An 18,629-nucleotide genomic window follows, 5' to 3' on the forward strand; every position below is an offset into this window, starting at 1 on the left:
GACTATTTACATTGTAGATTGTCACTGAAGGCATTAAAACTATGAATGAACACATGTGGAGTTATGTACTTAACAAAACAAAGGTTAAATAACTGAAAACATGTTTTATATTCTGGTTTCTTAAAAATAGCCACCCTTTGCTCTGATTACTGTTTTGCACACTCTGGACATTCTCTCAATGAGCTTCAAGCACACCTGTGAAGTGAAAACCATTTCAGGTGACTACCTCTTGAAGCTCATCGAGTGAATGCCAAGAGTGTGCAAAACAGTAATCAGAGCAAAGGGTGGCTATTTTGAAGAAACCAGAATATAAAACATGTTTTCAGTTATTCCACCTTTGTTTGTTAAGTACATAACTCCACATGTGTTCATTCATAGTTTTGATGCCTTCAGTGACAATCTACAATGTAAATAATCATGAAAATAAAGAAAACACATTGAATGAGGAGAAGGTGTGTCCAAACTTTTGTCCTGTACTGTACATTGCTTACCTGCACCCTATCTCTGCACCTTGGGGTCACAACTACTGCAGTGATGCGCTAATGATTCTTTTTCTTTAATATTTTAGGCATTTTCCCCTAACAAACAATAACAATAATAAAAACATTTTAACATTTTTATAATACTTTTAGGCATTTTTCCTCTAAAAATTGTTATTTTGCATTTTAATAAATTATAAATGTAAACAAACAAAAGTTGAATCAATAATTCACAAATAAATATGTGAAAATATTGTGTATGGCAGAAATACTTAAATGTAAAAGGGTTTAGGTTTTAGAAAAAAATACAGGGTATTATATATAGTGAAAACAATAAAAATATTAAAATTATTAGATTAAAAAAGGAACTACTGTATATTGTATATTTACACATAATAAATAAAACATTTACCATATTGTCCTGACTATAAGGCGCACTTAAAATCCTTTTTTTCCCTCCAAACTCGACAGTGCGCCTTATAACCCGGTGCGCCTAATGTATGGAAAAATTCTGGTTTTGCTTACCGACCTCGAAGCAATTTTATTTGGTACATGGTGTAATGATAAGTGTGACCATTAGATGGCAGTCACACATAAGAGATATGTGTAGACTGCAATATGACTCAAGTAAACAACACCAACATTTTATATGTTCCATTGAGAATATAGAACATTACACACAGGTGCTGAAAAATCTATCAAAATGTTTTAGTACGACTTTGGTAAGCTATGAAGCCGCACCGCTTGATGGATTGTACTGTGCTTCAACATACGAGTATTATTATGGTGTCTGTATAAGGTAAGACAATATCTGGCGTTTTGTTTCAAAATATTATGCAAAAGCAACTTTTCTTACCTTCTGGTACCTGCTGATCTGTATTTGGGATCTGCATAAATCTTAACAAATTTTACGCGTCCGCCTTTGTAGTCTGTGCCGACACTGTAGTCGATAAGCTTCTTATTTTTCTCTATCTTCTCGTTATGGGACATTCATCCTCCGCTGTTGCCATTTCTAATATAAAGTAGTGCAAAGTTCTTACTTATATCTGTCAGTAAACTCGCCATGAAAGCGCTAAAACATACCGGTGTAGTGAGTTTACAATATTCACCCAAGGAACTTTAGTTATTAGAGAATTCCGGTCGGACGTTTTTTCACGGGACACATTTATTTCCGTTGTTGTTCTTTCCGGATGAGAAGATGCTGCTCCGTTATTGATTTAAGTAAAGTCTGAATGTCATTAAAACAGTTAGCTCCATCTTTTGACACGTCTTCCACTCCCGTCCTTGCACGCTACACCGCTACAACAAAGATGACGGGGAGAAGACGCTGTCGAAGGTGAGCCACGTAAATAAGACACCCCACAAAACGGCGCATCCTGAAGTGACTGTCAGAAAGCGGCTTGAAGATGATCTGTAAAACATAATCTATGCAACATTTTGACCAAAGAACCACCATTACATGTTATGTAGACCACAAGGAAGTGTTTTACATTTAGAAAATTGTTTTTATAATATGACTTCAATGTGCCCTATAATCCGGTGCACATTATACAGTCGTGGTCAAAAGTTTACATACACTTGTAAAGAACATAATGTCATGGCTTTCTTGAGTTTCCAATCATTTCTACAACTCTTATTTTTTTTTGTGATAGAGTGATTGGAGCACATACTTGTTGGTCACAAAAAACATTCATGAAGTTTGGTTCTTTTATGAATTTATTATGGGTCTACTGAAAATGTGAGCAAATCTGCTGGGTCCAAAGTATACATACAGCAATGTTAATATTTGTTTACATGTCCCTTGGCAAGTTTCACTGCAATAAGGCGCTTTTGGTAGCCATCCACAAGCTTCTGGTTGAATGTTTGACCTCTCCTCTTGACAAAATTGCTGCAGTTCAGCTAAATTTGTTGTTTTTCTGACATGGACTTGTTTCTTCAGCATTGTCCACACGTTTAAGTCAGGACTTTGAGAAGGCCATTCTAAAACCTTCATTCTAGCCTGATTTAGCCATTCCTTTACCACTTTTGACTTGTGTTTGGGGTCATTGTCCTGTTGGAACACCCAACTGCGCCCAAGACCCAACCTCCGGGCTGATGATTTTAGGTTGTCCTGAAGAATTTGGAGGTAATCCTCCTTTTTCATTGTCCCATTTACTCTCTGTAAAGCACCAGTTCCATTGCCAGCAAAACAGGCCCAGAGCATAATACTACCACCACCATGCTTGACGGTAGGAATTGGTGTTCCTGGGATTAAAGGCCTCACCTTTTCTCCTCCAAACATATTGCTGGGTATTTTGGCCAAACAGCTCAATTTGTGTTTCATCTGACCACAGAACTTTCCTCCAGAAGGTCTTATCTTTGTCTATGTGATGTCACAAAAAAATAAGAGTTGTAGAAATGATTGGAAACTCAAGACAGCCATGACGTTATGTCCTTCAAACGTGTATGTAAACTTTTGACCACGACTGTATAGGAAAACTGATCAAAAATAGACCATTCACCCGCAGTGCGCCCTATTGTCCGGAAAATACGGTAGTTGTTTTTTCATACTGAAATATACAGATTATAACATGTGACTGTATAATACAATCATGTCATTAGCATCCTTTTCATTTTGAAGCAACTTTCCGGTCATGTTTTGACAGGACAAAGTCAATGGAGGCGAGACGGGACGTGGAGGAGGAGAAGGAAGAGGAGGATGACGACGAGGAGGCGGTAAAAGCGAGCGCGATGGGGTAAGTGGATATAATTGATGGGGGGGAGGGGGATGCATGTACAAATTGATCCTTACCTCATTTTGTGTGTGTGTGTGTGTGTGTGTGTGTGCGCGTGTGTGTCATTGCACGCCTCATCATCACCACCCTCAGCATCATTAACCCCCCCCCCCCCCCGGCCCTTTGGCTTCATTAGCACCGCCCCCTTTTCTGTGACACTGCACCACCGTGGATGCCTACGTGACATTACAGCTCACTGCGACCTCGAACGGGTGCACGACAACATAGTGCACTGAAAGTTGTGCGCTAGTTGTGTGAGTGTGTGTGTGTGTGTGTGTGTGTGTGCATGTGACACGGCAGTGTAAAAATGATCAAAACAAGAAATAATGTGGAGAGGAGGGGGGGAGGTTGAGAGAAATGTGAGCTTCGAATGCTCAAACAGTCTCAGCAACAGCAGCAGCACAATGTGGTCATCTGCAGTACGATGAGTCACCTGTAGGCAACACACACACACACACACACTACAACACACACTGTAACACGCACACTATTACGCACGCACACACTAAAACAGACTAAGCCAAATCCCCCCGCCTCGCCCCAAAAAGAGAGCTTTGTAATGGGCCACAAAGCCACATTGTCTCCCCAACAACGCCAAACGCGTGGCTTTGTCACGACGTCGACATAATCGGTGGCACGACAGCCAAAGGCATCATGGAGGAATGCGCTTGGTGCGGTTGCCCCGGGTGACGGAGCAGGCCAATGGCGGGCTGGAGCGAGAGAACAATAAAAAAATCATGTGACAAGATGTCAGACCGCTTTAGGCACGCTAGGTCACTACATTAGGTACACCTGCACTTTGAAAAGATAATGTTCACTAACAGGGCCTTCGATTATTATTTTTTATTGCAAGATTATTTTTTCACCTGATCTTACATGTACACACCAGTATTGTGTTAACTTTCTAAAGTCACTCATTCTGAGTCATTTAGGCATTTTCTTCTAATAAAGAAACATTTTAGTATATATAAATATACTATATATATATATATATATATATATATATATATATATATATATATATATATATATATATATATATATATATATATATATATATATATATATATATATATATATATATATAGTGTGTGTGTGTGTGTGTGTGTGTGTGTGTGGGGGTGTGTGGGTGTGTGGGTGTGTGTGTGTGTGTGTGTGTGTTTGTGTTTTAAATCTGTTTAGGCATTTCTCCCCCAACAAACAAAAAAATGTCCTAAAAAAATATAATCATTTTAGGTATTTCTTCCCGAAGAGACCAAAAAGTATTTAAAAAAAAATATATATATATTTTTTTTTATAATTGTATGCATTGTTCCTCTAATAAACAAAGAAAAAGTAGTTTTTGTTTTAAAATCATTTTTGTCATCTTACTCAATTTTAAGATGAAAAAAGGTGTATTTTTAATCATTTGAGCTTTTTTCTCCTAATTAAGACACAAATTAAAATGTGCCTTTTATATATATATATATATATATATATATATATATATATATATATACTAATAGTTAACACGTTATTATGGCGTTAACTTTGACCCCCCCTTATATATATATATATATATATATATATATATATATATATATATATATATATATATATATATATATATATATATATAAATAAAAGGTATATTTTAATTTGTGTCTTAATTGGGAAAAAAAAGCTCAAACGATTAAAAATAAAAAAAATTATATATATATTTATATTATATAGTATGTATATTATATATCTTATATAATATATATATATATATATATATATATATATATATATATATATATATATATATATATATATATATATATATATATATATATATATATAAATTAGTGCCGTTAAAAGTACTTATTGTTAACTTATTATTATTGCGTTAACTTATAAGTTTATATGTATGTACAATATATATATATATTCTTCCTTTCTTTCTTCTTCCTTAGTTAGCGCAGATTTAAAAATGACACATGTTAATGTCCATCAGTGTGTGAATGGGTGAATGTGGAAATAGTGTCAAAGCGCTTTGAGTTCCTTAAAAAGGTAGAAAAGCGCTATACAAGTATAGCGCTTTTACCCATTTACCATTTACCATTTAATATGCACAAATAAAATCATTCATAACTGAATTATAAACACATATTTGAATATGTTGGCCGGGCTGTTTTACTGTTAACATTGCGTCTAATTCTCTCGCCGCTAAACTGGACCGCCTCCCTCCACTTTTATGTCCCTGGACCACAATCACGTGGAGCCGAGTCCATTTGTGTTTGCAGTCGCCCGTGGCGCACAATCAGCGCCTGAGAAGGAGGCGCCCTGCCTCCCGAAGCCCAAAATCTGTCTCATCAGCCATCTCCTCGCTCTAGAAGCTCGCTCATGCCATTAGCTCGTGTGTGTGTGTGTGTGTGTGTGTGTGTGTGTGTGTGTGTGTGTGTGTGTGTGTGTGTGTGTGTGTGTGTGTGTGTGTGTGTGTGTGTGTGTGTGTGTGTGTGTGTGTGTGTGTGTGTGTGTAAAGATGATCCTCTTGTTGGGATGGGGGGGTACAGGCGTCTCATTTTATTCCGGGACGTTCCATTTAAAAGGTTTATGCAAGTTTCACAGGGGCTGCAGGTGTAAAGGTAGCTTTTAGCTTTTTTCTCCCCCCCCCCTCATCTTTCCCCTCATCGTGTTGCCATGGCAACACCATCAATGAAGTATGTATTGATTTTTATTCAAATTTCACCCTCTAAAGTGATTTTATTCCCTCCCCCGTCAAGGCCCATCAAAGCGAGGCGGTCACGAGCGCTCCTGTTCCGTTTTTTTTTGCCACACGGTTTCGCTCGAATCCTGATTGGGTTTACACGGCGTGGGAACACAAAGCACTTTGGACCGCTTGCAAATTATAACATTTTGATGAGCAAGACAAATCATTCATTGTCTCTACCTAATATTGTGGCCGGTCAATGAGCACTCATGACATTAAAAATGCTTCTAAAAAAAGCACAACACAGGGATGTGAGAGAGACCACTCGGCTGCTGCGCCGGCAGTCATGTGACAGTGACGGAGTGAATGTGATTACATCGTGTCGCCAGCGGGGATTGTAAAGTTCAAGTCATCTGCGTCACTTATTCCGCACAGGACGGTAATGATGGCGATAAAAATAAATGCAACCCAAAAAAACAAAACATGTCTAGGATTTATAAATAAACGTTCGTCTCTCCGGAATGCTTTTAACAAGGTTTGGACACAGACAGTGAGTCAGACACATTTAGAAAAAGACACGCCCATTCAAAGTATTCTTGTTGATCAATGTTAAGTCAGACCGCTGCCAAGGCCTAAAAAATATTGTAACATATTTGAAAATGCACCTCTGCATTTACAAACCCCATTTCCATATGAGTTGGGAAATTGTGTTAGATGTAAATATAAACGGCTTAGTGGTATGCGTGTTGGTGACAGATGACAAGTTGGGTTGGTTTTGGCCTGGTTTGTATGGCAGAAAATGAAATATACTCATTTTTTTGGTGTGGTTATGTCCGAATATAAACAGTTTTGCTCAATAAAGTGATCGACATAATTCCTGTCCTCGAAGCATCTCGATAGACGTTACAATAATTGAACGGTGTTCAATTGAATGGTGTTGACGAACACCACTAGGCCGCTTGTTGTCACTGTCACTCAGAGTTGCATTGCAAAATTACACAGAATAAATGTGTTTATTTTGTTTAGAATTCAGATGGGATTTGATTTGGTGCGCGGCATATATTTGCTGTGCGCAGAGGACGCTTGAGCAGTACGCAATTCTTAGAGGGAACGTTGGTGGCAATAAATACTGATAAAGTTGAGGAATGCTCATCAAACACTTATTTGGAACACCCCACAGATGAACAGGCAAATTGGGAACAGGTGGGTGCCATGATTGGGTATAAAAGTAGATTCCATGAAATACTCAGTCATTCACAAACAAGGATGGGGCGAGGGTCACCACTGTGTCAACAAATGCGTGAGCAAATTGTTGAACAGTTTAAGAAAAACCTTTCTCAACCAGCTATTGCAAGGAATTTAGGGATTTCACCATCTACGGTCCGTAATATCATCAAAGGGTTCAGAGAATCTGGAGAAATCACTGCACGTAAGCAGCTAAGCCCGTGACCTTCGATCCCTCAGGCTGTACTTCATCAACAAGCGACATCAGTGTGTAAAGGATATTACCACATGGGCTCAGGAACACTTCAGAAACCCACTGTCAGTAACTACAGTTGGTCGCTACATCTGTAAGTGCAAGTTAAAACTCTCCTATGCAAGGCGAAATCCGTTTATCAACAACACCCAGAAACGCTGTCGGCTTTGCTGGGTCTGAGCTCATCTAAGATGGACTGATGCAAAGTGGAAAAGTGTTCTGTGGTCTGACGAGTCCACATTTCAAATTGTTTTTGGAAACTGTGGACGTCGTGTCCTCCGGACCAAAGAGGAAAAGAACCATCCGGATTGTTATAGGCGCAAAGTTGAAAAGCCAGCATCTGTGATGGTATGGGGGTATATTAGTGCCCAAGACATGGGTAACTTACACATCTGTGAAGGCGCCATTAATGTTAAAAGGTACATACAGGTTTTGGAGCAACATATGTTGCCATCCAAGCAACGTTACCATGGACGCCCCTGCTTATTTCAGCAAGACAATGCCAAGCCACGTGTTGCATCAACGTGGCTTCATAGTAAAAGAGTGCGGGTACTAGACTGGCCTGCCTGTAGTCCAGACCTGTCTCCCATTGAAAATGTGTGGCGCATTATGAAGCCTAAAATACCACAACGGAGACTTTTGAACAACTTAAGCTGTACATCAAGCAAGATTGGGAAAGAATTCCACCTGAGAAGCTTAAAAAATGTGTCTCCTCAGTTCCCAAACGTTTACTGAGTGTTGTTAAAAGGAAAGGCCATGTAACACAGTGGTGAACATGCCCTTTCCCAACTACTTTGGCACGTGTTGCAGCCATGAAATTCTGAGTTAATTATTATTTGCAAAAAAAAAAAAAAGTTTATGAGTTTGAACATCAAATATCTTGTCTTTGTAGTGCATTCAATTGAATATGGGTTGAAAAGGATTTGCAAATCATTGTATTGTATTTAAATCTAACGCAATTTCCCAACTCATATAGAAACGGGGTTTGTAATATATTGTAGACTTGAGGTACGATATCAGCACAATTCATACATACTACTAATATTTAGTAGTGTGCAATGTTAAAAAAAGGTTTGATCAGGTGAAATGAGTCAAACACAGAAGAATGGTAGGTATGAAAAACACTAACCTATTTATTATTAACTGTCTGGAATAGATGCCATCTTTAAGTTGAAGTGGTGTGGTATTTTTTTATATTTATTTTTTAATAAAAACAAAAAAACATTTTAAGTTTTTTTGGTGACACCTAGTGGTCATAATAATTCATGAAGTTAAGCTCAGTTGAATGATGCGGACACGTTTGTTACAGGATACTTTCTAATATGCTTTGTATGTGTAAGTAATAGGCAACTAGAATTATTTGGTACTTCAAAAAAGGTTCATTATGTCCTCTTGTTGAATTTACTTTTTTGGTTACTGATACGATACGATATCAGCACCATTCATACATACTTGTATTATTTCGTAGTGTAGAACGTTGAAAAGGTTTCATCAAGTGAAGAGACTTTGTATGTGTAAGTAATATGCAACACACTCATGCTGTCTTTAAGTTGAAGTGAAGTGGTAATTTTTTTTTTTTTTTTCATGAAGTTAAGCTCATGCCGCAGTAGGTTGAATGATGCGAACACGTTTGTTACTGGATGCTTTACAATACGCTTTGTATGTGTAAGTAATATGCAACTATAATTATTTGATACTTCAAAAAAGGTTCATTATGTCTTTTTGTTAAATATATTTTTCAGTTTGGCCGTTATTGATGCGATACGATATCAGCACCATTCATACATTCTTGTATTATTTCATAGTGTAGAATGTTAAAAAAGGTTTGATCAAGTGAAATGAGTCAAGCAGACAACAATGGTAGGTATGAAAAACACTAACCTATTTATTATTAACCGTCTGGAATAGACTGATGTTGTCTTTAAGTTAAAGTGGAGTGGTAATTGTTTTTTGTTGTTGTTTGTTTTATGGTGTCACCTCAGTGGTCATAACATAGTAATTCATGAAGTTAAGCTCATGACGCAGTAAGTTGAACGACGCGGACACGTTTGTTACTGGATACTTTCTAATACGCTTTGTATGTGTAAACACGCTGCAGGACTGCTTGTATCACACATGTTGTCGCACACAAGTAAACACACTGCAGGACTACTTGTATCGCACATGATGTTGCTCACAAGTAAACACTCTTCAGGACTGCTTGTATCGTAAAGGATGTCGCACACAAATAAACACGCTACAGGACTGATTGTATCGCACATTATATCTCACACAATTAATTACGCTGCAGGACTGCTGGTATCACAAATGATATAACACAAGTAAACACGCTGCAGGACTGCTTGTATCGCACATTATATCACACACAAGTAAACACGCTGCAGGACTGCTTGTATCGCACATGATATCGCACACAAACACGCTGCAGGACTGCTCGTATCGCACATTATATCTCACACAATTAGATACGCTGCAGGACTGCTGTTATCACAAATGATATCACACACAAGTAAACACGCTGCATGACTGCTTGTATCGCACGTGATATCGCACACAAGAAAACACGCTGCAGGACTGCTTGTATCGCACATGATGTCACACACAAGTAAACGCGCTGCAGGACTGCTCGTATCGCACATTATATCTCACACAATTAGATACGCTGCAGGACTGCTGTTATCACAAATTATATCACACACAAGTAAACACACTGCATGACTCCTTGTATCGCACGTGATATCGCACACAAGTTTATATTATGAGCTGCCAAAAAAATTGGTTCCCATTGGGATTGAATCACAGTTTTTTTTATGACGATTCTAAGTTGATTCAAAATATTCAATAATCTATTTTTAAAAATACATTTTTAGGCTACATTGGCAATCAATACTTATCTACTCCATTCCAGTAGGTGACAGTAATGGCGCCCCAGCCCTTAACTAGCTTAGCATCTAGCGCAGGGGTGTCCAAACTTTTACCACTGAGGTCCACAGACTGATACATTTTGGTAGAGAATTCCGCGTAGGAATTGTGCGTGAATGCTGAAAAGCCAAAGCTTAACTGAAATGCTAACAGTTAGCACGCTGGCCAGATAGCATCAAGTAACAAAAATATGAGCTAAAAAAATACTAGTATGCTAACGGTATTCTGCTAACATACTAACAACAGCATGCTTACAGTTAGTATTAGTGAAATACCAAAATATATGACAAATGCTACATTTAGCATTTTAGCATGCTAATATTATTTGTAACTGTAACATCCGTTAAGTACTAAAATGTATCACTCCGTGGTGTGTACCTGAAAATGTTAGCATGCAAGCCAAAGCCGAACTGAAATGCTAACAGTTAGCACGCTGGCCAGATAGCATCAAGTAACAAAAATATGAGCTAAAAAAAAACTAGTATGCTAACGGTATTCTACTAACATGCTAACAACAGCATGCTTACAGTTAGCATTAGTGAAATACCAAAATATATGACAAATGCTACATTTAACATTTTAGCATGCATCAGGTATAGAGATGTCCGATAATATCGGGCTGCCGATATTATCGGCCGATAAATGCTTTAAAATGTAATATCGGAAATGATCGGTATCGGTTCGGAAATGATCGGTATCGGTTTCAAAAAGTAGAGTGTATGACTTTTTAAAACGCCGCTGTACGGAGTGGTACATGGATGTAGGGAGACGTACAGAGCGCCAATAAACCTTAAAGGCACTGCCTTTGCGTGCCGGTTCAATCACATAATATCTACGGCTTTTCACACACACAAGTGAATGCAAGGCATACTTGGTCAACAGCCATACAGGTCACACTGAGGGTGGCCGTATAAACAACTTTAACACTGTTACAAATATGCGCCACACTGTGAACCCACACCAAACAAGAATGACAAACACATTCCGGGAGAACATCCGCACCGTAACACAACATAAACACAACAGAACAAATACCCAGAACCCCTTGCAGCACTAACTCTTCCGGGACGCTACAATTTACACCCCCCGCTACCCCCTTACACCCCCACCTAAACCCCGCCCACCTCAACCTCCTCATGCTCTCTCAGGGAGGGTATGTCCCAAATTCCAAGCTGCTGTTTTGAGGCATGTTAAAAAAAATAATGCACTTTGTGACTTCAATAATAAACATGGCAGTGCCATGTTGGCATTTTTTTCCATAACTTGAATTGATTTATTTTGGAAAATCTTGTTACATTGTTTAATGCATCCAGCGGGGCATCACCACAAAATTAGGCATAATAATGTGTTAATTCCACGACTGGATATATCGGTTGATATCGGGATCGGTAATTCAGAGTTGGACAATATTGGAATATTGGATATCGGCAAAAAAGCCGTTATCGGACATCTCTAATAAGGTACTCGAATAGGACTGACGTCCATGCCTACAAAATTAGCTTAAGAAAAGATAGCGCACTAGCGTTCGCATGTTAGTAGGTATCATTCATCAAGTATCCCAATATTTGACGCTGAGGCGTATACCTGCAAAATTAGCATGCTAATAGAAAAACGCTAACGGTTGCTAACAAATTACCTACAGGCCGCACTTCGGAAAGCCCTGATCTAGCTGAAAAAAATGAAAAATATATCAAATGAACAAGACTCAAGCTCCGCCCCTTATAAATTTGGTTTAAAAAAATAAAAAAAACGTCAACAAGGTATAAAAGGCGCCACGTCGATAGTTTGCTGAGCTGAGCGGCGTGCGTCACTAAGAAGCTTCCGGAACAGAGTGTCTAACATGCGAGGAGGGGTCAACCGCTGACGTGCGTCAGGTGAGGCTCGAGCGAGAACAAAACCCCCCCCCCGCCCGTCCCTCCACCCGCCCCAGAGGGTCTGAAGTGAAAGTGAGCCAAACGGCGCCGCCCTCCCTGCAAGGTCAGACCGCCGCCGCCGTCAGCGAGCCTCTTCAGTCAACAACGCTCCCAATCAACTCACGCTTAGCGTCTGGCGGGTGCCGGGGGGGAGGGGGGTGGGGCCTCCGTGACGCCACGCGGCGGATGAGTCACGTGGAGGAGTTTTGCGGAAACAAGCGGAATCAGGAAACATTTCCCAAGATGCCCCAGTCAGACAAGGACTTAATTAGGGGCGCAATCACGCCGGAGTACGTTTGCGGCGCCGCCTCGACGGGCCGCTGTTGTGACGCTTACCGGGCGTGTTTCTCAAACATGGCACTCACCCGCCATGTGACTCACTGGCTGGATTACCTTTCATCTTTTAAAAAAAAAAAAGTGCTTCCAAAGAAGAGCAAGAAGCACCCCCCCCCCCAAGCCCCCCTTTACCTCCCCTCCGCCATGTGAGTGTGTTCTTTGTGTCCGCCCCCCCCCCCCAACCCCCACCTGCTCTGATAAACGTGCAAATTACACAAAATTGGTCGCCCCCTAAAGGAGGCAAATGCACGCCGGCGTCAAGTGTTTGCAGGTGACAGCCCCCTCTTACCCCCCCTCCCCCAACCCCCGCACGCCTCCCCTTTGTGTGGAGACCACCTTCACGCCGCACGCTAAGACGCGAGCCGGCGTCACGAGCGATAACAGTCAGCGTCCCCGCTATCGTCATTATCAGCTGGAACAGACGTCCCCCCTGCCCCCCGCCCGCCAATCCCCTAAACCCCCCCGTTCCCCCACCGCCCGTACGCCATTGTCCCCCCGAATCCGCTCGCAGCTTCCTCATGTACCGACTGGAGCACCAACATGGCGTCCTTCCTCCATTTTGGCTCCTCTCCATCACTTCTTTTGTCTCCCCCTCGTTTTCCCGTTTTTTTGCCCCGGCCGCCATTATCTACATTTGTACACACACACGCGAGGCCCATTCACCCCCCCCCCCCTCGCCCCCCTCCCCCTAAACACCGCCATCATCATCCTAATCACACCACCGCCGTCACCACCTTATCTCCCTCCACCAAATCTGCTCTGACTCAAAACAATTTCCCCTCATTTGCCATTTTGACGGCCACCCACGCCTCCACCGCACCGCCGCCGTCACCTGCTGCCGCCAATCAACCGTCCCCCCCCCCCCACCATCGCTTGTTCGCTACACATTTGGCGCAACCCCCCCCCCCCCCTCCCCCGGTTCCCCCCACCCACCCGGCGCGCCCTTAAAAACAAACCCCTCGCCCCCCGATAGTGACGAGGCGCCGTCGCCACCTGCTGGGGGCGGAGGAGGACTGCGGTGGCGCGTCACGGCGGACGGCGGCGTCGCTGGTTGGCGGAGCGGTGGGGTGAATTTGGAGAGGGGGGGGCGGGTCCGGCGGGCTTTGCTGCATCACCGGAGCGCGGAAATGAGCGACGCCCACGCAGCGCCGTCGCTCACTTCCTGTCCTCCGCCCGGCTGCGGCGAAGAAGAAGAAAACTATCTTCCCTAAAATGGAGTCCAACATATCACGTTACATGTGCACGATTATGTATTAAGAGCGTTCATGACCTTTGACCATGACGTAATCGTCTTAATCAATAAACACTTCCACGGAACTCATTTGACCCTTGACCTCGGTCCACGTGAGTCAAAACCAATAAAGACCCCTGCCATGAGGTCATGGAGATCAGTGTTTCTTAACCGTACTGTAGGGCCAGCAAATAAATAAACTGACGTGTAATGCACTTTTCCACCACGTGTGGCAGTAATGACAGTCTCCAACAAAGAAGAAATCTGGAGTTTAAAGCGCAAAAATGATGACTCAAGCGGTGATGCTGTATTTTCATCCGGGCGTACATTTTTGGTTTATTGTGTGAATGCTCCAAAGCAGAACATTCAAGTCTTTTAACATTTTCCCAAAAAAATTCCAGCTTTTCCCGAAATTTCCATGAAATTCCCATTGTAATGAATATGACATTCTTCAAAGTTCCACAAATCCCACATTTTTCATCTGATTCAAAACGTTCCAACTTCAAAATATTCAGCCCGTTCAAAATTGTGTGCTCTCTTTCAACAATTTTAAAAAAATTCCCGGATTTCCAGGAATTCCTAGTTTTCAGGGACATGTTCCCCATTCAAAATGAATTGTCCATTTTTCAAACTTCCACATTCTTCAACCAATTCAAACCATTCCACCTTCAACACATTCAACTCATCCTAGACATTCAAACTACCATTTTTCCACATTAAACACATTTCCAGGACTTCCTGTTTTTTTTCTAACCCTATGTCCAACCTTTTTCGTTTGACTACTCCTTTTACATTTTTCATCCCATTTCAACTGTTCCACTGTCAAACATTTTTTTAGTCAGGATAAAAAACCAAGTTGGTTTAAGAACTACAAAAATTTGCTGTTTTCACGAAATTCAGGGAATTCCGTAATACAATTTCTCAATTGAAAAACTTCAACATTTCTTGACTGATTCAAACAATTCCAACACCAACCAATTCAGCTCATTCAGGACATTCATGATTCTAATAATTTTTTTTTAAAATCCCGCTTTTCCCTAAATTCCCAAATTTCCAGGAAGTTCCTATTGAAATGAATGGGACATTCTTCAAAATTCCACATTTCCCACATTTGTCATCCGATTCAAACCATTCCAACTTCAAACTATTCAACCCGTTCAAAATTGTGTGCTCTATTTCAACTATTTTAAAAAAATTCCCGGATTTCCAGGCATTCCCAGTTTTGTGGGACATTTTCCCCATTCAAAATGAATTGTCCATTTTTCAACCGATTCAAACCATTCCACATTTAACTCACCCTAGACATTCAAACTACTATTTTTCCACGTTCAACAAATTTCCAGGAGTTCCTGTTTTTTTGTAACCCTATGTCCAACTTTTTTCGTTTGACTCGTCCGTTTACATTTTTCATCCCATTTCAACTCTTCCACTGTCAAAAAAAATTTCTTAGACAGGACAAAAAACGAATTTGGTTTAAGAACTAGAAACATTCCCGGTTTTCCCGAAATTCCAGGAATTCCATTATACCATTTCTCAATTAAAAACGGTTACTACTTCAACATTTCTTGACTGATTTAAACAATTCCATCACTAACCAATTCAGCTCATTCACGACATTCATGCTCCTAATCTTTTTTTCATTTTTTTATCCTGCCTTTCTCAAAATTCCCAAATTTCCAGGAAGTTCCCATTGAAATAATTTTCATTTTTGGAAAAAATAAATAAACATTGATTGAAATGAATGGGACATTCTTCAAAGTTCCACAATTCCCACATTTTTCATCCGATTCAAAACGTTCCAACTTCAAAATATTCAGCCTGTTCAAAATTGTGTGCTCTCTTTCAACAATTTTAAAAAATTCCTGGATTTCCAGGAATTCACAGTTTTAAGGGACATGTTTCCCATTCAAAATAAATTGTCCATTTTTCCACAGTTCCCCACATTTTTCAACCGATTGAAACCATTCCACCTTCAACACATTCAACTCATCCTAGACACTCAAACTACTATTTTTCCACGTTCAACAAATTTCCAGGAATTCCTGTTTTTTTTTCTAACCCTATGTCCAACTTTTTTCGTTTGACTAGTGCTTTTACATTTGTTATCCCATTTCAACTGTTCTACCATCAAACATGGTTCTTAGTCAGGACCAAAAAACCAAGTTGGTTTAAGAACTGCAAACATTCCCCGTTTTCCCGAAATTCCAGGAATTCCATAATACAATTTCTCAATTAAAAAACTGTTACTACTTCAACATTTCTTGACTGGTTTAAACAATTCCAACACCAACCAATTCAGCTCATTCAGGACATTAATGCTCCTAATCATTAAAAAAAAAAATCCCGCTTTCGCCAAAATTCCCAAATTTCCATGAAATTCCCATTGACATGAATAGGACATTCTTCAAAGTTCCACAATTCCCACATTTTTCATCCTATTCACACATTCCAACTTCAAAATATTCAGCCTGTTCAAAATTGTGTGCTCTTTTTCAACAATTAAAAAACATTCCTAGATTTTCAGGTCCACGTGAGTCAAAACCAATAAAGACCCCTGCCATGAGATCATGGAGATCAGTGTTTCTTAACCGTACTGCAGGGCCGCCAAATAAATAAACTCACTTGTAATGCACTTTTCCACCACGTGTGGCAGTAATGACAGTCTCCAACAAACAGAAGAAATCTGGAGTTTAAAGCGCAAAAATTATGACTCAAGCGGTGATGCTGTATTTTCATTTTTTGACAGTTTATTGTGTGAATGCTCCAAAGCAGAACATTCAAGTTTTTTAACATTTTCCCCCAAAAATTCCCGCTTTTCCCGAAATTTCCATGAAATTCGCATTGGAATGAATGGGACATTCTTCAAAGTTCCACAAATCCCACATTTTTCATCCGATTCAAAACATTCAACTCATCCTAGACGTTCGAACTACCATTTTTCCACGTTCAACAAATTTCCAGGAATTCCTGTTTTTTTCTAACCCTGTGTCCAACCTTTTTCGTTTGACTACTCCTTTTACATTTTTCATCCCATTTCAACTGTTCCATCGTCAAACATTTTTCTTTGTCAGGACAAAAAAACAAGTTGGTTTAAGAACTACAAACATTCCCGGTTTTCCCGAAATTCCAGGAATTCCATAATACAATTTCTCAATTAAAAAACTGTTAGCACTTCAAAATTTCTTGAATGATTTAAACAATTCCAACACCAACCAATTCAGCTCATTCACGACATTCATGCTCCTTATCTTTTTTTGGTTTTTTTAAATCCCGCTTTTCCCAAATTTCCATGAAATTCCCATTGAAATGAATAGGACATTTTTTAAAGTTCCACAATTTCCACATTTTTCATCCGATTCAAACTGTTCCAACTTCAAAATATTCAGCCTGTTCAAAATTGTCTGCTCTTTTTCAACAATTTTAAAAAATCCCGGATTTTCAGGGATTCCCAGTTTTCAGGGACATGTTCCCCATTCAAAATTAATTGTCCTTTTTTCAACCGATTGAAACCATTCCACCTTCAACACATTCAACTCATCCTAGACATTCAAACTACCATTTTTCCACGTTCAACAAATTTCCAGGAATTCCTAGTATTTTTCGAACCCTATGTCCAGCCTTTTTCGTTTGACTACTCCTTTTACATTTTTAATCCCATTTCAACTGTTCCACCGTCACACATTTTTTTAGTCAGGATAAAAAAACAAGTTGGTTTAAGAACTACAAACATTCGCGTTTTTTACGAAATTCAAGGAATTCCGTAATACAATTTCTCAATTGAAAAACTGCAACATTTCTTGATCAATTTAAACAATTCCAACACCAACCAATTCAGCTCATTCACGACATTCATGCTCCTCATCATTTTCCAAAGAAAATCCCGCTTTTCCCAAAATTTCCAAATTTCCAGGAATTTCCAATTGAAATGAATGGGACATTTTTCCAAGTTGCACATTTCCCACATCTTTCAACCTATTCAAACCATTCCAACATTAACACATTACACTCATCATGGACATTCAAACTAACCATTTCCCAAGTTCCAAACGAAATTCTGCTTTTCCTGGCAATTCAAACTCTTCCACATTCAAACCATTCCAACATTTTAAACTATTCTTACATTCATACTACATTCTGTCAGCATTTCAGTTCAACTTCAGCACGGGAGCATTCACACACATTTAATTTAGGAATTGCCTCATCTAGTTTAATAAACATATTAATTTTATTGATCATTGATTTAGTTAGAATGTATTTATTTTTTCTTATCTTTTGCAGTATATTTGATTAGTACGGTATTTATTTTAATAATCAGCCTGGCCTAAGCCTTGATAATAACTTTGAGATTAACAAATTGTTTCATATATTTTGATAATGTTTGACCTGTTCAACTGTAAGATATAATTATTGAATATCAAGAGTAAGATTGCTAATTCAGTGTTAATATTTGAGTGGTCCCCCGGTGCCCACTGTAGTGGAAAGGTTGGGCCTTAAGATCAAAAAGGTTAAGAACCCCTGATGTAATCAATAAAAATACATAAATGAATACATTTTAAAAAATGATTATGTAATCAATGATGTTTGTTGGTTGGTTGGTTCATTAGTTCATAAAAAGAAATAGCTCAAAAAGTTTTTTGGGTGAACTTAAATGTAACATTAAGAAAATCAGAAGTGGCAAAAGGAACAAGTGATTATATTTTGGGGCTGATACGAATCATATGTATTACATGACGTAACGTTTACATGCTACATTATCTATGTTTATAGCCCCGCCTCCATCCACAGAGAAATGGAGAGTGTTTGACTAACAGGAGAACAAAGTT

The 18,629-nt window shown here is 39.5% G+C and overlaps 1 protein-coding gene across 1 annotated transcript in view; it reads left to right on the forward strand.

Moving 5' to 3' along the window:
- LOC133665008 (multidrug and toxin extrusion protein 1-like) overlaps window positions 1-18,629 on the forward strand; it is a 170,994-nt gene that overhangs the window by 103,591 nt on the left and 48,774 nt on the right. The window contains exon 3 of the mRNA XM_062070144.1: window positions 3,125-3,214. The gene's annotated coding sequence lies outside the window, so the exon portion shown is untranslated. The remainder of the gene's footprint in view (window positions 1-3,124; window positions 3,215-18,629) is intronic.

The sequence above is a fragment of the Entelurus aequoreus genome, linkage group LG14, assembly GCF_033978785.1.
Source record: "Entelurus aequoreus isolate RoL-2023_Sb linkage group LG14, RoL_Eaeq_v1.1, whole genome shotgun sequence".
NCBI classification, from domain to species: domain Eukaryota; kingdom Metazoa; phylum Chordata; class Actinopteri; order Syngnathiformes; family Syngnathidae; genus Entelurus; species Entelurus aequoreus.